This window comes from Tubulanus polymorphus, chromosome 2 (assembly GCF_964204645.1).
Source record: "Tubulanus polymorphus chromosome 2, tnTubPoly1.2, whole genome shotgun sequence".
NCBI lineage: Eukaryota > Metazoa > Nemertea > Palaeonemertea > Tubulaniformes > Tubulanidae > Tubulanus > Tubulanus polymorphus.
In genome coordinates, this window is record NC_134026.1 from 11,669,220 (window position 1) to 11,692,586 (window position 23,367).

General features: G+C 36.3%; 1 pseudogene; it reads right to left on the reverse strand.

Annotated features, from left to right (window-relative positions):
• Positions 1 to 303: 303 nt before the first annotated feature.
• Positions 304 to 10,770, reverse strand: LOC141898918 (uncharacterized; annotated as a pseudogene).
• Between the last annotated feature and the right edge of the window lie 12,597 nt (positions 10,771 to 23,367).

The window sequence follows — 23,367 nt, forward strand, 5'->3', positions numbered from 1 at the left end:
CAGAATCATGAGTGTGAGAACTAGGTGTCAGACAAGTTGTAGACATCAGGACTCACACCTAAGTGACATATTTGAGAGACACAAATTAATTAATGACGAGCACTGACTAGAGCTAATTACTTTGAATACATATTGAGTAGTCTGACATGTTGATTACGATAAAGATATTGATACTATATTCATAAGTTATATTACATTATTAAAACTATAATTATTATTATTAAGCATTTCATGTAGTAAGAGATATGAAATATTATAAACCATTCGATATGAGATTGTAGATATACATGTATATGATTATAGAATATGCAACTTATATCAGGGTGACAACAGCCAGGTTTTACGGGGTCGTCCTCTGGGTCTTTCAGTTGGTCTCAAGGACTCTCGTAGTGCTTTACGTACTGGTGTTTCAGATGGTAGGCGCATCAGATGTCCAAGCCAAGTTAGTCGTCTTCTGGTTATGATTTCACTCCAGGGCACAGTATCCGTTATTTTACGCAGTTCTTTGTTGTTAATAATTTTCGGCCACGTTAGTCCTAGTATTCTTCTTAGCAGAGATCTCTGGAAAGAATCAATTTTGTTTTCTAGAGTTACGGTAAGAGTCCATAGTTCGCTGTTATACTGAAATATACTACTAAGATAGGCATTAAAAGTTTGGATTTTCGTTTCGATGCTAACTGTTCTACAATTTTAGAAATATCTTTTAGGGTGTTATCCGCGTTCAGAGTTAGATGTTTCTTTCTGTTGATGTCTGATTCCGTGTCCAATAAAGAGCTAAGTATTTTACACTTTTTTCAGTTTTCTTCACTCTCCCTTCATATGGTATGTTCTTCCGTTTTCGTCTCGTTGGTTTCTAGATCTCTAAGTTTTAAAATTGAAGGGACAGTTTGTTTAACATTATCAATTCTGTGTCTACACGTAGTTGCCCAAGTTAAATCATCAGCATAGGCTCTTTTTCAAAGAAATCTTCCGTTCCTCTAATATTGTAATTATGATCTCGTAGTTCTTTTGGGCAGGTGTCAGTTGTTGTCTTGCAGTAGCTATGATAGTAATAGGGTATTAGTTGTTCTATACCAAAGGTCGAAGGGTCGAAAAATAAATTCTCGCACACTCGAATTTATTTTTCGACCCCTCAACCTTTGTTATAGAACAACTAATACCCTATTACTTCTATATAATCACGAGTCTCATAAATTTACAAGCCTCAACACGTTGAGTATTGTTGATTCTAGATGGATGGTTCTAGAAAACTACATTAGCCAATCACAGTTGCGTATTACTCTAGCCAATCACAGTTGAGTATTCCCAGCCAATCACAGTTGAGTATTCCCTATTACTCTATCCAATCACAGTTCAGTATTAATCTATCCAATCACAGTTGAGTATTCCCTATTACACTAGCCAATCACAAGCCTCATAATTTACAAGCCTCAACACGCAGCTAAGTTTACCTCACTGTTGAGTAGTATAAATAGGCGGGACGCACACGTGGTGGGACTCATACGTGGCGGCGAGACGCGTTGAGAGGTAAGTGTTATGTTCAGTTTTAATAAAAAATTTGATATTAAAATGGAGAGTAGTAAACAAGTACACAGTGAGAACAACAAATCATTTCTAGATAGAATACAAGATATCACAAATGCTAAATCTGTAGATTATAAATTTAAGAAGTTAAATGAATTAACAATTCATAAGAAATATTTAATTACAAATATTGATACAGTTACTAACAAATATGGAGATAAATTAGTTATTCACTTAGAATATGAAGGATTAAAAGGAAATAAATATAAATTCAGAACATATTTACCAGATAGATTTCATAGATTATCTAGTGAAGATTTAGAAGAATTATGTTCTGGTGATTTCTATTTCATATATAAGGGTAAGAATGAAAAAGGGCACCATGAAATAGATTTCGAATAAAATATGTAAAATCGATTTTAATAAAAAATTGGATATTAAAATGGAAGCAAATAAGTACTACTGTTCAACATGTAAAATTGATATAGATAAATCTCAAAAAGCAAGACACAATAAAACTAAAACACATTTAGAGAATAAATTGAAATTAGAATATAAAGATGATATATTAGAAAGTGAATTAGAGGAATTGAAGAATGAAAAAGAAATATATAAATGTGATACGTGTAATCAATCATTCAGCGACAAAAGATATTATAAAGAACATTTAAAATCTAAAAGTCATATTAGAAATATGAATAATGATATTTTAGGTGAAGATTATTTTGATAATGATAATGATAAGAAACAGAAGACAATTAAAAGAATAAAAAATAAAATAAACCATAAAAGACCATACATGGAAGATGTTAGAAATTATATTAATTCATTAGATAATAAAAAAGATATAGAAATAATCGAAGCATTCAAAAGTGATATTGGACCAGCTGCAATTGAATTTAAATTTCATAAAGGCAAAACATTAGAAGAAAATAAAAAGGATTTAAAAAATATGAAAAATATTATAAGAATAATTACTGATGTTGAATACCCTAAAATTAGTATATCTTCTAAAGTTAAATTTATAAAATCTGAAGATAAACCAATATATAATATAAATTCTCATTCACAACATAATATATCTAAACAACATATAAATGATAGATTGAATAAATGTTATAATGAAATAAAAAGTAAAATAGAAGAGAAATATTTTGAAGGATCAGGTTTTATATTTGATGAAATAATATTTATGACTTTACATGTTTATAACACAAAATATAGTAAGTTAACTAAATCAAAACCAATTGATGAAAATAATATATCATATTATAAAGATGATAATATAAATGGATCAAGTTATAACAAATTACCATTTAAAACTAATGCTGTAATAAATGTACAAAATGAAGATGATAAATGTTTTCTATGGTCAATAATTAGTTGCTTACATCCAACAGAAGATATTACTCATAGCTTTAGATTAAAAAATTATAAACCATTTGAACATAATTATAGGATAGATAATTATCCTGTTAGAATTAAAAATATCCCAAAAATAGAAAGAGATAATAATATAAAGATAAATGTGTTTGATTTAGTCAAATTACCAAAATCAAAAGGTAACAATATTAAACATTATACATTAGAACCTTTATACCTATCAAAAGATTATGATTCAAATGATGTTATAGATATATTATATTATGAGAATCATTATATGTGGATTAAAAGAATTGATTTATTTTTCAAATCAGAAAATGATTTTGATAATAAAATATATCTATGTAGAAAATGTATAACTAAATTCAGAACCGAAAGTGCATTATTAAATCATAAACAATTATGTGATAATCATGATTATTGTAAAATAGTAAAATAGCTCATTTATTTATCAAGCAACTGTGCCATAAAATAGAAGAAATCAATAATGATATTGAAAGAGTAAATTCATATAGATCAAAAGATAAAATACCAACATATAAATTTAAAATGTTAGCTAAAACATCTGAGAATTATATATCTTTCCAATTTGGGTGTCTAAGATTTATAGATTCATATAGGTCTCTAGGTAGTTCATTAGATAATTTATCAAAATCATTGGTTGATGATGAATTAAAAATATTGAAACAACATTATCCAAATAATGATGATTTTCAATTAATTAGATATAAATGAGCAAATCCATATTCATTTTATAAATCACATAATGATTTCAATATAACTGAATTTTTAAAAGAACAATTCTATGATGAATTAAAAAAATGAATGTGTTAAAGATGAAGTATATAATAGAACATTGAATATTTGGAATCATTTTGGAATGAAAAATCATGGACAATTAGTAGATTTATATTTAAAATCAGATGTATTATTACTAACTGATATATTTGAAAGGTTTACAGATGTAAATCTAAAATATTTTAATATTGATCCATGCCATTGTTATTCTAGTCAAGGTTTAACTTGGGATTGTGGTTTAAAATTTACAGATATAAAAATGGATTTGTTAACAAATATAGATCAATTATTATTATTTGAAAAATCTATAAGAGGAGGAGTTTCAGGTGTATTAGGTGATAGATATTTCAATGTAAATGATAACTCTGGATATAAGTTATTATATATAGATGCAAATAATCTTTATGGTTGGGCAATGATGGAACCTCAACCTTATGGAGTATTGAAATAACTGAAGTTTTACAAAATGAAAATAATGATAAATTTGATTGGAAGAAAAGAATTCTAGATATTGCAGATGATTCAGAGACTGGTTACTTCTTTGTTGTAGATTTAGAATATCCTGAAGATAAGAAATTTAAATCTAGAAATCTAGCTTACTGTCCCGAACATAAAACTGTAACACATGAAGAATTATCAAATTACCAAAAAAGAATTAAACCTGAAAATCATATTCATACAGAAAAGTTAATGGTAACTCAAGAAGATAAATATAATTATGTAGTACATTATAGAATGTTGAAGTTTTATTTGAATCAAGGAATGGTTCTAAAAAAGTACATAGATATATTTCATTCAGTCAATCTAAATGGTTGGAAAAATATATAGATTTTAACACCAAACAGAGAACTAAAGCTAAAACTGATTTTGAGAAAGATATCTTCAAGTTAATGAATAATGCATTCTATGGTAAGACTTGTGAAAATATCAGGAATAGAAATGATATTGAGTTAGTTAGTAATGGTAAAAGAATTAGACATTTACAAACATATCCTAAATTTATTGGTAATAGAATATTTGATAAAAATTTAGCTGCAGTTAAAATGAAGAGAACTTCTATGAAATTTAATAAACCAATTAATGTTGGTGCTTCAGTTTTAGAAATATCAAAAATATTGATGTATGAATTCTATTATAACGCATTACAACCTCATTTTGGAGAAAAACGTATTGAAATTCTATACTTTGATACTGACAGTTACATATTAGAGATAAAAACTAATAACATACCAGATGATTTAAAAACATGAAAACATCATTTTGATTTTAGTAATTATCCAAAAGATCAAGAATTGTTCAGCAATGATAATAAAAAAGTGCCCGGTAAATTCAAAGATGAATTAGGTGGTGAAGAAATGATAGAATTTATAGGTATTAGATCTAAAATGTATTCATATAAAGCCAAAACTCATGAAGCTAAAAAGTTAAAAGGAATTACCAAAAGTGTTGTTGAAAAGAATATTCATTTCAAAGATTACATCAATTGTATATTTAATGAAGAAGTTAGAAAACATAAGATGAAATGTTTAAGATCTGAGTACCACGAGATGTTTATTGAAGAAATTGAAAAGGTAAGTTTAAACCCATTTGATGATAAAAGATATATTTTAGATGATGGTATACACACAGTTGCTTATGGTTGCAATGTAGAAGAATATCTAAAATTTAAAAGAGAAGAAGAGAAAGAAAAGGAAATAATGAACAGGATTATAACGTGTTAATTCAGTTTTAATAAAAATATATATTATAAGTGGAGCCGGAACAGTCACAAACTATCAATAATACTGGGGTTATAAATATTCACCATAAGAAATGTTCAAAATGTGAATTAGATCATTATCAGAATATTATAATGATAAAAAGACTAAAGATGGTAAAGGTTATTATTGCAAAAATTGTCGTCCACTATATAATAAACAATATTACAAAAATAGTCCAGAATATTATATGGATAATATTGAAAAATTCAAAGTTAAAAATAAACAATGGAGAGAAAATCACCCAGATTATATAACAGAATATATGAGAGAATGGAGGGATAATAATAGAGAATATTATAAAGCGTATAGTAAAAATTATCAAAAAGAAAGATATCAAACAAATTTTAATTTTAAATTGAAACAATGTTTGAGAATTAGATTATCAAAATTATTCAGTAAAGATAAACACTCAGTTACCGGTTCCTGAACTTCGCTGAAAAAGCTGAAACACTGAAAAGCTGAAACGCTGAAATAAAAACGCTGAAATTTCAGGGAATTTCCGAAAAACGCCGAAATTTCAGGGAATTCCCGAAAAACGCTGAAATCGTGCTAGGTACCGACAATACACGTTTTGAAATTTTTTCCGGGCCGGTGTCCGCTGACGAGTCCTGAACCGTGTTTTATGCTCTACCTTCGGTTACAGAGACATGCCTTAAGGTCGTCGTCATGATCGACTTGATCGATTGCGGATTGCGTGGATTGTTAGATGTGTTTTTTACCATAGTTTTATGAAGTTATCACTTCATTTGAATAAATTCTTAATCACAGTAATATTAATTCACAATATTTTTTCTTATGTTTGGTGATTTCTTGCAACTTATCATTGCCAAGTCTCATACAAGTAGTAGCTGAATGAAAGTACAGTTAGGCTGAACCTGATAACCCAAATTAAGTGCTAGCATGGAACTAATGATTATTTTGATTCTATTTTCGGTGTCATTGAAATTCGTTAAGAAAGGTTCAACCGTCATAGTATACTGTACTTAGCTACAATTGGGTGCCATATTTCTACAATTAGGAAGGAATCTTTAAGTGTCTTTGTTCCCGGGTAGGGTACGGGGTAAAACCTGGTTCACTTTCTCTTTCGACTTGCCGGAGACTACTATCTGCAATGCATTGCATGCTTTGATGTGTCTTGCCTATAGGAGTCGAACGATATTTTTTTCCCATACACAGGCTTGGCTTTAGTGTAGATGAAGGCTAGGCACTGCACATTGTGGATTGACTGGAACTCTTAACTCACAAAATTAAACGAGTCAACAAGAAAGATCCAATAATTGGACATTTGTCTAACTATATTATTTAACAGCTTGAAATAAAACATAACACATTCTGCAAGAGTATACAAAGGAAATCAGTTCTTACATTATATCAGAATCAATAGTTCGCTTAACTCTGGCTAGAATTCTGGTTCCATTGCTTCATATTCTAATGAAATCCACTAGTATACCTTAGAATATCGCTTAGCTTAAGACTAAAAATTTGGTACCAGGAAACAGGGAAGAAAAGTGGGTGTACTGTACATCCGCAATTGACTTATTTCTCTCAGGTTGAATCAAGTTATTATTGAAATAGCATTCGAATAGCCATTTTATTTTTAAAAATTGTGTCGTTCAGCTATCCTGCTGCAAATTTCGCAGTTGAAGTTTACTGGTGCCATCTGATTTCTCAGTATCTAAAAAAATTTGCACATTCTAAGCCTGAATCTAAAAATAGAAAAAGGTGCATTTTAGTCGGATATAAAAGAATAGTGGCTAATGCACCCTGGACTATATAGCCTATGGGGTGGGCCTAGTTTGAAAGCACTGAGGTCCGAGAGAACAGCACTTAGTAAATAAATACTGAAATAAAACTTACAAAACACCCAGTACTTGAGATGATGTACTTGACAAGAAGTGTCACCAGCTAAGCAAATCAACTTTGTCTATGACTCCTCCTTTTATAGATTCAGTAGTAGTCTAAAAATAAGAATCGGTACATTTTTCTAACAGTTGGTATGTCATTTCTTCAAAAAACACTAATTATTATCACGCCACAGCAAATAAATTATTCACAGTTGTTGAATGGTTAGCCCGATTTAGATTAATTGGTTGACGCTAATCAGTATGACCCATACGTAGGGGCCTACTGCATGCCATTGGCGTCAATCCATTCCATTCCATTCCACAGTGAATTAAAAAGAAATTTAGTTAGATCCCTTTTGTCCAAAAGCTGCATCATTTATATAACTAGCTGTCAAATTTAATTTACCTCCTTCATAGAATACCATAGTGACATAGTCCGTCGCCCATCAACGTGTTGACAAAAGAAAAGTTGCTGCATGTTTTATACATGAACGTTCAAATAAGATATTTTGCGTCTTGCAGGGAATATTGAGCATAGTGTTTAAGTTGGCTTGCACGGTTTGTGAATGGGTTTTCCTCATTATGCTGCCTGTATGCATTAAAAATCCGGATTTCAAGCGAATTAATTTGTCCAACAAGTGGCCCTCTAGAAGTATACTCCACACATACTGTCCATGCATGTCTCTGTAACCGAAGGTAGAGACTAAAACATGGTTCAGGACTCGGCAGCGGACACCGGCCCGGAAAATATTTCAAAACGTGTATTGTTGGTACCTAGCACGATTTCAGCGTTTTTCGGGAATTCCCTGAAATTTCGGCGTTTTTCGGAAATTCCCTGAAATTTCAGCGTTTTTATTTCAGGGTTTCAGCGTTTCAGTGATTCAGCTTTTTCAGCGAAGTTCAGGAACCGCTCAGTTACACTATCTAATTTGTTAGGTTGTTCAGATGAATTTTTAAAATCATGGATTATATATCAGTTCAATGGTGAAATGAATATAAATAATCATGGAGATTATTTTCATATTGATCATGTGTCACCAATATCTAAATTTAACATGAGTGATGAATACAATAAAAAACTTATTTGGAATTGGAAGAATTTAAGGCCTCTTGAAAAGAAAGAAAATATAATCAAACATAAAAAACTTGATATGAAATTATATTTGGATCAACTGGATAATGCAAAGAAATTCATTGATCAATGGAATAGTGATCCAAATAATGAACAATATGTTGAATCTTTGATAAGTGGTTAAAGAATAATATATCTCAAATAAAAAATATTAAAAAAACAATAACTTCAACTAGCTAGTGAATTCTATTATATTTTTTCAAAAATCTATTATTTCTTTTCAAAAAGGGAATACTTTATATTTTGATAAGATTTGAATAAAAATTCTTTAACTTAACTAAGCTAGTATTTAACATTATTCATTGTGGATGATTGCGCTAATTTACATGATTCAAAAGTTAGAGAGAGTGAGTTATGCTATTTAGCTTTCTCTGGAAGACATTTTGGGATAACAACATGGGTTTTAAATCAAAAATATAATTCAATTGTTAAAGATTTTAGGGAGAATATAAGATTTTTAGTATTATTTTATAACAAAGATAGAAAATCTATGCAACAATCATTGGAAGAAAATCAAATTATACCTACTGACTTACATAATGAATATATGAATAAATTAAAAAGTAATAAAGGTTCAAAATTACTTCTAAGACTACAATTTCCTTATGAATATGAATTTATAAAATAAAATCCCAATTTGGAATATGTTAGAATTTAGAATTGTATTTATCATGCATATTGCAAGTATCTTGCGAAGTATAGACAACAATGGGTCTGAGGTTTGTTGCTGGACCTTTCTTTTTTTCCAGGTTTTTGAAGTGGTGTTAGGATACCTTCTTTGATCTGTTCTGGGTATGATCTTGTTTCTGCAATGATGTTAATAGAGTCGCTAAATCTTCGTGTATCTCCGAGTGGGTGAATTTCAGATATTCTGCTTTCAACTTGGTCTTAGGCAGTTTATACCATTCGAGTTTTAGAGTGGTCGGTTGATGTTTCTATGCCACTGCAGGATCTCGAGTTAGTGACAAAGTGTTTATGGTGCTGTATCCGGGTGATAATGTAATCTATTTGATTGCGATACGGATTTCTGCGATCTTCTTTACATCCAGGTGCTGTCCATGTAGTGCGGTGACTAAGTTTATGCTGGAAACCAGTGTTTGTAAGAAAAAGAACATGTTTACATGCAAATTCTAGAAGAGTCTTGCCGCCACTGTTCAAAATTCCTTTACCAAAATTTTCCGATATTGTCTGGGTAATCTGTATGACCAGAGCCAGTTTTAGCGATGAAATCACCTACTACCAGTACTATATGTCTTGCTGGGATGTTACTTTTCACACTATCAAGTTGATCGTAGAAATCTTCTTTACACTGAGGATGTTTTTTCACTATTTAAAAGCGTAGCTGCGTAGGCAGATATTATGTGAAAGCAGTGTCCTTCAGCAGTGAATTTAGCAGTGCAGATTCTGTCAGATATTGTTTTGAAAGTTGGGTTGAGATCTTTGAGAATAACTATTCCTACACCGTGGTGAATAGTGCCCGTGCTATATAATAGATAGGTGCAGTTCTTTTTACCTTCCGTTAATTTAAATTCTTCGAGGTTTTCTCCGGTGATGTGTGTTTCCGTTAGACCGAGAATGTCAAGGTCATATTTCAAAGTGTCTTTTATGAGTATTTCATTTTCGTAATATTGTTGAATTCCTCTTACATTTAGTGTTCCGATGTTTATTCGGTTTTTCATCAGTAAATTATACCTACATCCGTGAGCAGTTGATCGATTTTAGTACATAAATAGCTTTCCTTCCGTGTGAAAGTTGACCGGCGCTACCCAAGGTCATCCGATTTAAAAGAGAAAAAGAGCTAAAATCGAAAAAAATATTTACAAAATTTATTTTAATTCAATATCCCACTACCTTTATATCTATGTGGTGCAATATTTAATTTATTTCAGTGACCTGGTATTTGTTTCAATTATTTCATATTATTCAGGTTGAACAAATTCTATTAAATGACACCCATCTTCATCTTTTCCATTATACTTCAAATAAACATCATTATTACTTAAACCACCCAATGCAATTATATAGAAGGAATTTACCAAATGTATTTTACCTACCTAGGTAGAAATGAGCTCATTTCTACCTAATGTATTCTACCTTCCTTACCTCATGCATATCTACCTAAATATTTTAAAATCGAATTAGATTTATTAAATTCAATACAACATTTACAAATTCTTGATATTTTATATTGAATCTTTTAACAAATTAAAGGTAGTAACTGCTTACATTGATCACATTTATCACCATCACCACCATTATTATTTTCTTCATCTAAACTCTTTAGATATTCTTTATATGCTTTTCTCCTTTCTCTATATTCGTTTTGCATTTCAAGCGTACATCTTTTAAATCTATATACTTAACCATCAATTGTTCCTTTCCCTTTATGAAATTCAGAATAGTTTTTAATTCACCACAACCTATCTTTTCATATCAAATATTTAATCTGTACATAGATTTACACTTAATATTTTTACCCCAAATTTTCACATAATTTTCATTAGGCCTACTCACGTCATGCATTATTGCATAAAACATTCAAGTCCCAGCCGACTTGTATCATGTCTTTAAGTGATAAAAACATTGCCAGGACCCTACAATGGGACCTTTGAATTGAGTGTCATTTCTCATTTTATGAATTATTTTCCATTTGTCTTGAACAATTTCTTACGGTATCCAATTTGGTATGTCTTAAAACATAGATGGCAATTCCATATTTCAAAAGATGTTAAAGAGAACTCACATTTTTCAAAAACTGCAATTTTAACCGAATGTATACTAATTAATTGGATCTATAGAGACTCTTATTAATTAAATTGTGATAGTTCCGTTATGTGAGCTGTCAGATATGACGATCTCGATATAAAGTTCGAGGCGCACACTAACAACCTATACCTTCCTTGTTGAAAATTGTGTTTAGACATGTCAATTATGGAATATTAACATAATTAATTTTTTCATTTTGTAATAAAATATAGTACCGGTATTATAAAAAGAGTCTACCGGTACTTCTAGTTAGTGTCGCGGAAATTCCCTTGTGATTGCGCCGAGAGCGCCAAATTCAAAATCAATTTCCTTTAATCGCCACAGATAGCGTAATAATGTCATAATGTTATAACTACTTTATCAAACGTTAATCATCCGTCTTGTTCCTTTATGGCTGTTATATATCCGGGCCAAATTTCCAGTTTATGCTGCGGCACGAACTCTCGTCCGGTCGAGTTGTGTTCGGTTAAGGATTTCACCCAGACTATGTTCTTACCGAGTTTTAAACTATCCGGGGAATCACTTTTCCGCAGTTGTTAAATCGCGTGAGGAATAGAATCCTTATTTCTTGAAGCTTCTTATACTAGACCATTTTAGTCTTCAAATTATATTGTGAAATAGAATTCCGATCTGAAGGCCGAGTCGCCCATATTTTCGGGCCGGTTCAATTCGGCACTCCACGGTGCGGTCCGTTCGGGTGCTCCCTCTTCTGGCGGTTATTTTTCAACTATTCGAACGATAAATCCTTTCACGGGTAATAAATCCCTTCTTTTTTAAGATTTAATGCTCGGTTCAGGCCGGAATTCTTATTAACTAATTTATGATGGAAAAGTTAGATCGAGCGTCGTTGTTGACAAACTTAATCACGCGTGATCGTGACGTCACGTGTCCCTCGTGACCTCTAACCAATGAGGCGCGTCGGGGACAAAGAACTCTGACCAATGGAGGGCTTCGGGGACAAAAACTTCCATCCAATCAAAACATCGGGGACTGGGAGCCCTATATAAGGCGCGCAGAACTCTAGTTCAGGATTCATTTTCGATTGGCATCGCCGCGGAAGACATACACATAGTTATATATAACAAGCGACTCTCGAGCGACAATTATACGTGACACAATGTAAGCGCTACCTCTTACGTCCAGATAGGGACCCCCGTCTTAGGGGATGTGATCACTTGTTACTACAGTTAAGATAGTTGATATATTATTATTATTGCCTTGCCGCGGCCTTGATTGCCCGGTTTTTGCGGTTACCGCCATGTTCTTTTATCCAAATTCCTTATCCTAATCTATCATTATTAGAATGTCTTATCAAGGGTTGCTCCTAATGACGACCTTGTAATTTCAAACTAAGTGGAATTACTGTCCCGGGTGGGGGGATTTTGGCGACGGTGGCTGGTGTTCGGTAGATGTCTCGCAGTATCGCCGCCTTCAGCCGATGGTACTAGATGGAAGACGATGGCTACTGGTGTGGATGGTACAGCCGCCCTGAGGGACTTGCCGGTGTAAGATGAGGTTTGGTGTAGAAGATTCAACCGCCGACGGGAATGGTTCATTGGTCCTTGGAACGACGAAGAATGAAGCAGACCTACGCTATCCACCGAATGATGTCCGACGAGATTCTGCAGATTCTGCAGGCTGGCCGGGTACCGACCCTGTCGCTAGACCCACCCCCCCCCCTCTTACCTTAATCCTTCCTTTGTTATTCGGGGCTTATCCGTCCTATATCTCGTATAGTATTATCGATCGACGATCGACTGTTTTAGTATTAAATTGCAAAGTATTAAGTATTGATACAGAGGATAGTATTTATTTAATATCTAAGTCATTATTCAGTTTTCATTACAAACATGTTATACTATATTTCCGTATGTTAATCATATCAAAAGCAATATTGTCTTTATCTCTTTAATCCTAACCGTCCACTTCACTCGGCACTGGTCATTCGGACTTTGTCCTACTGACGTCTGGCCATTGTCTAGTGGAGCAATATAAATTCATGTCTCTCTATTCCTCGCTCTCTTTCTCTTTGGCTCTCGTTCTCTCTCTGAGCTCTTTTCTCTTTGACTCGTTTCAACAATAAATCAAGCTTTAAATTATTTCAATATCGTTTGTGTTTGGTGACTATTCTGAGCTAGTTCCAGGTATCATTGGTGGAGAACCACGATCTCGGTAAGTGCATTTTTTTTAAAATTTACTTTCAATTATATCCACCCACTTTATTCCGGTGCACTTATCTCGCATACCCCAAGCGAAGTGCTCTATCGTTACCATTTCTAGTTCCTTTCATTACTTTATTGATTTTATTCCTACAATTATTTTTGTTTCTTGCAATGAATGTTCAAGGAGTTGTTACGACGACACCAATATCACCTTCGGCTTCTTCGTCGAGTGAGGATTCACACGTTGTGACCTTCAGGCCACAACCTAGTGCCTTCGTAACAGAATCCTTGCCTATCCCGCCTCATACTTTCCCTGGCTCTGGCCGCTACTCTCATACTCTTGTCGAGCCATATATGGAACCTACTCCTAGATTCCCAGTACAGTCAACTCCTGCTGTTACCTGTACTTGTTCAGCGAACCCAGGCTTATCCAGGCCACATACCAGTTTTTCTTCTCCCGTTCCCCCCTTTCCCCCAACCCCGCCTATAACTGCAGCGCTAGCTAGTTCGCACCAAGGCACTTTGAATTCTTTGATTCATTTTCCTAGACCAGCACTCCATCCACCCAAACTACAGAAATTTAATGGTAAGGCTTCGAGTGATTTCGGTAGGTTCGTTCGGGATTTTGAGGGTCTTGCTGCTTTAAATGGTTGGTCTGAGGATGTTAAGGCCGCGGCTCTTCCGGCGTATTTGACGGACGTAGCAAGGGACCATTATGACGATGTAATTTCGACTTATCAAGGTCCAGGTTCAGCTACGTACTCATTTATCAAGGAGGGGCTGCAGGCGAAGTTAGACCCAAAGGAACTCTACTGGGTGCAAGAACAGGCGTTACTTGGCCGTAAACAGGGACCGAATGAGCCGGTGAAATCATACTCGGAGGAACTCACCTCTAAATTTGCGAAATTGAAAACACCTCCTCAGACGCGATTGCAAGTCTTTTTGTTAGGGTTACGAACGGATCTAAAGAAATTTGTTTTGACTCAACAACCTCGGTCAGTTGATGAGGCTGTTAATCAGGCCCTTACGGCAGAGATTATTACGCAGCTAGATCCTCCTGCAACACACTCAGTTGCCGCCCTTAAAGGCCAGGAGCAGGATAAAATGGAATTGTTGATTAACGAAATAAAATCTCTACGAGCTGACCTCACTTCTCAATCAAATTTCCAAGCAAACAATAGGCCGGCATCAGAAATTCCTTACTGTAATTACTGTCAGAGATCAGGTCATTCTGAGCGTACTTGTGATCGCAGGTACAATTCAAGAGGTCAGCAGTCTAGTTATCGGGGTCAAGGGTTGCGTAGGCAAAATTATTCGAGGAATAATTACCGTCCGTTTAATTCTGATAACCCGACAAACAATCGAAACTATACACATAGGGGTAATTACGACAGGCAGCAGTTTCCCAACTCTACCTATCACACGAATCAGGGAAATTAGGCACGGCTTGTATCAACGTGGGTGATAACAGCCAACCACATGCACATAACCCCGCGAACCATTTACCAACATCCCCTCCTAACATTAATTTCGATACTTTTGCAGATGATTCCGCTAATTCTGACGTTTTTAGCAGTAAATTTCATATTGATTTTTGTGACTGTTTGCTCAGAATATTTTATGTTTTCATGGCCTTTTCCCTACTTATATTCTTTTTATGCAAAGACATCGTGTGTAGAGCCACTCCATTTCTTATCAATGTTTTCATCGTGCTATTCAAACTTGTACGACGGTCAGCACGTGGCAGTATAACCATATTTGCTAAGTCTCGTGTCTTGGGTGAGTCTCTCTATTCAAGTATTTGTTATCATGTTAGCCTATTTATGAACGGCATCAGTTTCCCGAAATGTGATGAAAAATGTAAACAGTCGCCGATAGTTAGCGAAAATAGTCAAAAGTCTTATAAAATTTTAGCATCGGTCGCCAATTCAATTCCCGGAAAAGTTAGTGGAACAAATGTTACTATTTTAATTGATAGTGGTAGTGACTTGACAGTCGTTAGTAAATCTCAGCTTGATAAATTAGACAGTTGCGAGCTAATTGACCCCGATAAAAGTATCAATGCCCATTCAGCTAATGGATCTAATATTCGAATTTTTGGCGTCACTGAATTAAAACTTAATATTGGGCTCTGTGATTATAATATAACTGCACATGTAACGGCAGATTTGGCATACGACGTTATTTTAGGTATGGACTTTTTGATACCACAGGGAGTTATTATTGATTTAGGGGAAGGTACCGTACAATTCCCTGGTAGCGGTCCTCTGATATTACAGAAGCAATACGATCTTGTAAATGATGCCCAACTGCGTGTCAAAGAAACCACGGTAGTTCCACCTTTTTCAGAAATAGTCATACCGGCAAAAATATCACAATCCGTTTCAGATGGGACCGAATGCATAATTGAACCGAGTCTCAAATTACACAGAACAAATTTGATTGGTGCTAAAGTCATTGCTTTAGTCAAGAAGAACTCAGTTCCATTTCGTATTTGCAATCCTACCGTTAAACCCGTGAAACTTTATAGAAACACAACACTTGGTCATCTATCTACAGGATCGTTTGACATCATAGATACAGATGTACAAAACGAATCAGCAAGTATACCGGGACCCAACATTTGTAATCTTAATTGTCAGCCTGGGAACCTGAAGTATAAAGGCCCACCTGACGTCGACCTAGGTAAATCGCAACTTTCAGGCTCAGAGAAACAGCGTCTGCGTAAACTTCTCTTGAAGTACCGTGACGTTTTCGCCAATAGTGATGACGAACTGGGTCATTCAACGTTAATAGAACATCATATCGATGTCCAAGGCCACCCTCCTATCAGGCAACGAGCCTATCGATGGACCCCAGACATGAGAAAAATCGAGGAGGAGGAAGTAGATAAGATGGCACGTGCCGGGATTATTCGAGAATCTAACTCGCCATGGAGTAGCCCGGTCGTGCTAGTTAAAAAGAAAAATGGCCAGACTAGGTTCTGCGTAGACTATCGGAAGGTCAACGAGGTCACTCGGAAGGATTCATTCCCGATGCCTCGTTGTGACGATATAATCGACAGTTTAGGTAGTTCCCAGCCAAAATTCTTTTCATCACTAGATTTGCGATCTGGTTATTGGCAATTAGAGGTTGACGAAGATTCGAAGCCAATCACTGCGTTTACCTGTAGTCGTGGCCTGTTTGAATTTAATCGCTTACCATTTAGCTTATGTAATGCGCCTAGCACTTTTGAAAGATTGATGGAAAATGTTCTCCGAGGGCTTAGTTGGAAGATATGTCTAATTTACCTCGACGACATTGTAGTATTTTCCAATTCATTTGAAGAACATTTGGAACATTTAGAGCAAGTTTTCCAACGGCTAAGAGAAGCTGGACTGACTCTGAAGCCGTCCAAATGCAACTTCGCTATGGCAAGCATTCTTTACTTAGGACACGTTCTCAGCGCCAAGGGAGTCGAACCCGATCCTGAAAAGTGCAAGGCAATTTTGGAGTACCCAATTCCAAGAACGTTGAAAGATCTAAGATCATTTGTAGGCCTGGCTACGTATTACAGGAAATTCATTCCCAGATTTAGCGAAATATGCTCACCTCTATATGCCATGACCAAGAAAAATGCAAAATTTGATTGGACACCTGAATGTGACAAAGCCTTTAACACATTAAAACAACGACTCACGACTCCCCCTGTATTAGCATTTCCCGACTTTAATCTACCCTTTGAACTGCACACAGATGCCAGTGCAACAGCAATAGGGCTGGTATTGTGTCAGCGTGTGGATAATAATGAACGCGTTATTGCGTATGGGGGCCGGAACCTCCTCCCTAGGGAAAGAAATTGGGACACAACCCAACGGGAGATGGCTGCTGTCATGGAAGGCATCAAGAAGTTCAAGCCCTACCTCCACGGTCGCAAGTTCCGTGTCGTTACAGACCACAATGCACTCCGTTGGTTAATGACATTAAAAGAACCTCAAGGACGATTATGTCGTTGGGCATTAGCATTGCAAGAATACGACATGGAGATTGTGCATCGTGCTGGTCGGGTACACAATAACGCGGATGCCTTATCACGTCGAAACTATATTAACACCATTGATTCAAATCAGGTTTTGAACATTTCAAATGAAGATAGGGTTGAGTATCAACCAAAGCCAGACAATATCTCATTTATCAAACGCACACAGAGGGATGACCCTTTTTCTTTAGATTTGATAAAGTACTTGAATGATAGAGAATTACCCGAAGACAAGAAGGCCGCTAGAAACATCATCCTCCAGTCTGAATTTTTCTGTCTACGCGAACACGGATTATTATGGCGCAAGTCCAAATTGAACCGATCAAAACATCCGGGTCAAATTCTGTTTCAATTATATATCCCTCCATCATTGAGAGAGGACGTTCTCATAGCTTATCATGACGATGTTTTGGCTGGTCACTTTGGTTTTGATAAGACCTACGATAAAATACGAACGAAATACTACTGGCCAGGCATGTACGAAGATATAGCACACTGGGTCAGGTCATGTAGATTGTGCAATACCAAGAAAGTACCGAAACACAAGCTCACGGCACCCCAGATCCCTTTACCTGCAGTAGATTCTCCGTTCGATCGAATCGCAATTGATTGCGTAGGGCCAATCCATCGCACTAGGAAAGGGAACCAATATATTGTAGTCATAACCGACTATTTGACACGTTGGGCAGAAGCCTTTGCCACCAAATCTATTTCTGCAACTGTGATTGCTCGCATTCTGTTTGATGAAGTTCTATGTACCCACGGCGCACCACTCACAATTTTGAGTGACAGAGGAACGAACTTTCTGTCTTCTCTTGTAAGAGAACTATGTGAATTATGCAATACTACTCAGATCCGTACTTCCGCTTATCACCCATGTACAGATGGACTTACTGAAAAGTACAATGGCACTTTAGTGCAAGGACTGAGCATGTTTTGCAATTCAAAACAGACTAACTGGGATGAATTCATCAAGCCACTCCTTCATGCCTATAGAACTACCATCGTCAAAAGCACCGGCTACACACCATTTTTTCTCATGCACGGTCGTGAAGCTAGGACACCAATAGACACCTCACTCCTACCTCCTGAACATGAATTCTACTCAGCTGATGAATATGTCCAAGAAATGGGTAGAAAGTTGCAAGAAGCTCGCATTTGGGCCAAAACAAATCTGGAAAATACTCAGGTGATCACGAAATTGAAACATGATCAACGACACAAGGTCACAGATCCTGTCTACCAGGAAGGCGACTTAGTTTGGCTTCGGACTCCAAAGACAATAAAAGGGCTATCTAAGAAGTTGCTTCATCCATATTCTGGACCATTCATTATCTTCAAGAAAACATCGCCCGTTATTTATCTCCTTAAAACACGAGCTGGTAGAACCCTTAAATCTCCCGTGCACGCCAACAGACTTAAAATGCACACTGACCCTAATGCTCGACGTGTCGGAATTCAGAAATTTGATCGTGATTTGCAAGTTAAAGTACAACCCCAAATACCCAGGAAACAAGCACAGGTTGTCCCTCAACAACAGGGAGGTAGCGATAGCAATAAACCCAAGGATTCCGAGCCAACGGCCGCATCCGCGAATAATCCAACACCACCAACTACAACTGAGCACACAATCACAAAGAATCTTCCCGATCCCGAACTTAAATCCCGGAACAAAAAGCAATCAGATGTCTTTCCCGTCAAATGCCTATTAAAATCACGGAAATCGAAAGGTCGTTTACAGTACCTAGTACAATGGGCTGGTAACTATCCTCCCTCATGGGAGCCATCAAGAAACGTATCTAAAGACCTAATTGAAAAATTCCGGCTGGATAAAAGACAATGATCTTATCGTGTCGTTTTCCATCTATTTTTCAGACAATGATGATTTATCCAATATTTTTCATACTGATGGGTACAGGGACCGGTGCTGCGAGGGAAAGGTTGATACTCCGGAAAGATTACTGTGTCTTGTTTACGCAACAGGGCCAGATCGACAACGCTGGGTCAGCATGGAGCCACACGTATGCTCTACCTTGGCTGCGTTATCCCCTGCCGCACATGACACCACCTTCCTGTCCGGACAACCCCGACCAAGCGTGCCAGCACCTACTTAGGGCCATCAATGCCCTTGCACAACAGCGCAATAATTCGGCAGCAGATCTCAATTCAACCATAAACGAAATTAAGTCCCTAATGCCTGCACGATTATATCAAACTAAGTCAAGGTCAAAGCGAGGATTACTGAATTTTGTCGGAAGCATTTCAAAAAGCTTATTTGGTACAGCCACTGAAGTGAAGTCGACGAGATTCGATCCCACATAGGGCAACTTGAACAATCAAATAACCTAATCAAAAATGAAGTCATTCGTCAAGGGAAGGAAATGTCATCATTCATGAATGTGACATCTTCCCGTCTTGAAAATATCATGACTGGTGTAGAAAATAATCACAATTTGGTGAAAAATGTGCAATCAAATCTCCTAGAGTTGGCCAGTTTTTCTGAACAGAATAGGGTTCGAGTCACTGATTTAGAAGCTTCAGTGGCAGCAACCAGCACTTTCATTCAGTATTTCGCTATGACCTTGGAAGTATCAGCACAATATTCACTGGAAGCAAGAGCCTGGTTAGCCGGTATTCAAAACTTAATCGACGGGTACCTTCCATTAAACTTAATCCCGTCATATATCATAGCAAAAACGCTTAGTTCCATTCGCGAACTCCTGTCTTCAAACTACCCTGGATTTACTTTATCATACTCAAATCCAGGGCATTATTATCAAGTTCGGAATGTCCTTTATACACGAACCGATAAAGCTATATATATAAATGTTAAATTTCCAATTTCTAAAATGAGTACTATTTTCGATGTATTTGCAATAGCAGCTATGCCAGTACCAGTGAATGCCTCCTCCCATAATTGTACACTAATTCGACACTTGCCTGATTACATAGGCGTCACCCACTCTGGCGACTTTTATACTGAGCTGGACGCCAAACAGTTCCTTCAATGTGAGGGTGAGTTGGCCAGTTTTTCTGAACAGAATAGGGTTCGAGTCACTGATTTAGAAGCTTCAGTGGCAGCAACCAGCACTTTCATTCAGTATTTCGCTATGACCTTGGAAGTATCAGCACAATATTCACTGGAAGCAAGAGCCTGGTTAGCCGGTATTCAAAACTTAATCGACGGGTACCTTCCATTAAACTTAATCCCGTCATATATCATAGCAAAAACGCTTAGTTCCATTCGCGAACTCCTGTCTTCAAACTACCCTGGATTTACTTTATCATACTCAAATCCAGGGCATTATTATCAAGTTCGGAATGTCCTTTATACACGAACTGATAAAGCTATATATATAAATGTTAAATTTCCAATTTCTAAAATGAGTACTATTTTCGATGTATTTGCAATAGCAGCTATGCCAGTACCAGTGAATGCCTCCTCCCATAATTGTACACTAATTCGACACTTGCCTGATTACATAGGCGTCACCCACTTTGGCGACTTTTATACTGAGCTGGGCGCCAAACAGTTCCTTCAATGTGAGGGTAAAGGTATAAAAGTCTGCCCTACTGCGCAATCAATGCGCTCTAGATTGTTTTCATCGTGCGCTAGCGCCCTTTTTTTCAATAATCACGAGGATATCATGAAACTTTGTGATATCAGATACCAGGAATCTGGCCTTTTCGAAGGAGCTCTGGATCTTGGTTCTGGTTCCTACTTAGTTAGTGGTCGTGAGGCCTCGTGGTCAATGACTTGCCCAGGCAAACCCGCGCGCGCAATCATGTCATGCACTATGTGCCAGATTAAACTACCTTGTGGTTGCGGGATAACCTCTTCAACTTTTAAAATACCAGCAAAAATCAGCAATTGCCATAAAACATCCACCACCCCTATTTATTCCCATCCTATAAACCTTCCAGTTATGTTGTCGTTTTTTAAACATATGTCGATAATGGATAAACGCAAGTTGTTAGATCCATCATCACACTCATCGAATATACACAAAGTAGTTCTTCCAGAAATAAAGATAATCAGGGATAAATGGGATCAGGTAGCTCACAAAGAAGAGAAATTCAAAGCTAGTTTTCAGAAACTGTCAACCGAGGGCCATAAATAGGTCGAACTATTTGCAACTGCGGCGGATGCCTTAGCATCACCGTGGCATAAAAGTTCTTTTAGTATGGATTCCTCACAAATTATTGCCTCTACATCATTAATCTCAAGTTTGTTAGCTTTGACTTTCTCGCTGTATCTATTCTGTACTAATCGAAGAAGAGCGGCAACTTTGTTTGCACCTCTCGCAACAACCAGCATTCCGTCGGCAAATGCATTTAAAATAACGATAAATGAAACACTAGCCTTTTATCCACCTGACGAACAAAGCAATCCGGCTACCGACAATGCTACAACCGATTTTGTATCCTCTTTTGAATTAATTTCTTCGCATATTCAGGAGAACGTACATTTCATCGTTTTGTTGTTAGCCGGCTATGTGTTATTTCGGTTGTCTTTATTAATTTTAAAGAATATATTCCGAATGGTGTATCCGTTACGTACTAGCGGCTGTTCTTTAGTCCTCTCACTGGCTAACATCAGCGATAGCGTTAATATAACTATTTTAAATCTTCCTGACTGTCCACATCACTATTATATCAATCACGCCCCCAATGGTCTAAGGATAACAAGTCAGGTCAAGCTTTTAAGTCCTTATCTCTCGACCTATTGGGGAAACAGTCAAATTATAGCAAATTCTCGGCGGCACGACTTACCTGAATTAACCAGAATGTCATGGTGCGCGTACATCCAATTAATAAAAATTATTAACTCTAACTATTTTGATACTTATCTATATCTTTCATTCACGGATGGTAAAATGATTGCACTTCCGACACTTGATTAAGTTTACCCAACCACTAAACCTTAATAATCATTAGTTACACGTACTCACAAAAGTCTTTTGCAGATCGTGAATATCCATTACTGCTGCGACACTAGCTCAGAGATATCCTTTTATCAAACTACTCATATTTTTCAAATTCTATAACAAAATTTTATGAGAGAGCTTCCTACAATGTTTTATTTTGTCTAATCCAAAACGTTCTTTTGCAGGTGCAACAGCTTAAGTTTTTCTTGGTTTTGTTTTTTTTTTTTTGCTTTACGCTATCGTTAAGCTAACTATCTTTTCCTAACTAATATCGGTATCATCCATTTGCGCGTCTGATATGGGAAAGCATGGAGGTAGTTTAATATATCAATTTGATCTATAATCTATGTAAATGACTCGCATGCGATATAGTCTCAGGTCGATGTCACATCTCCGTCAGAAGTCACACCCTAAATAGTCTCTGAGGAAAACCACAGACGCCAAGTGCCCACAATGCGGTCTTCGAATACGAGGCCTCTTCCACAAACAAGTTCTTCCAGACGTATCGGTACTCCACATTGTTTACACCGGAGACAGCGATGAAAAATCGTAAGAAGTCATCAACTCTATCTAAAGAAGTTATCGCACCAAGCTGACCTTTGTCAGACTCACTACGAGATGGACTGTAGATGTGAACGTGACAACTAGACATTGCTGGCCCCACCTGCGTCAACATAGGTGGTAAGCCCAATGTCGAATAACCAACAACACACGTCATGTCGAACCGTCCACAAACCTGTAGTCTCAAGAACATCCGATGGAGAGACGTCCACAAACCTGTATCGAAGCCTGTTGTCCGGCATAGATGTCTAAACCTGATGTCTCGGAGACTAACAAAGTGTGCGCTGTGTACCATATCAAATGCTAGCCTTTGCATAACTATATTTGGCTAACACTCTTTGCTTTTCCTCTGGAGTGGTTCCTCCAGCACAGAAATAACCCGGGAGTTAACCCACTCTCGTCAAGGAAAAAGGGCTAATTGTATGGTTGATACCGTTTGGGGTTTTCTGAGTCCTCTCCCCAACACAGAACAAAGAGGATCGGCTGTTGCT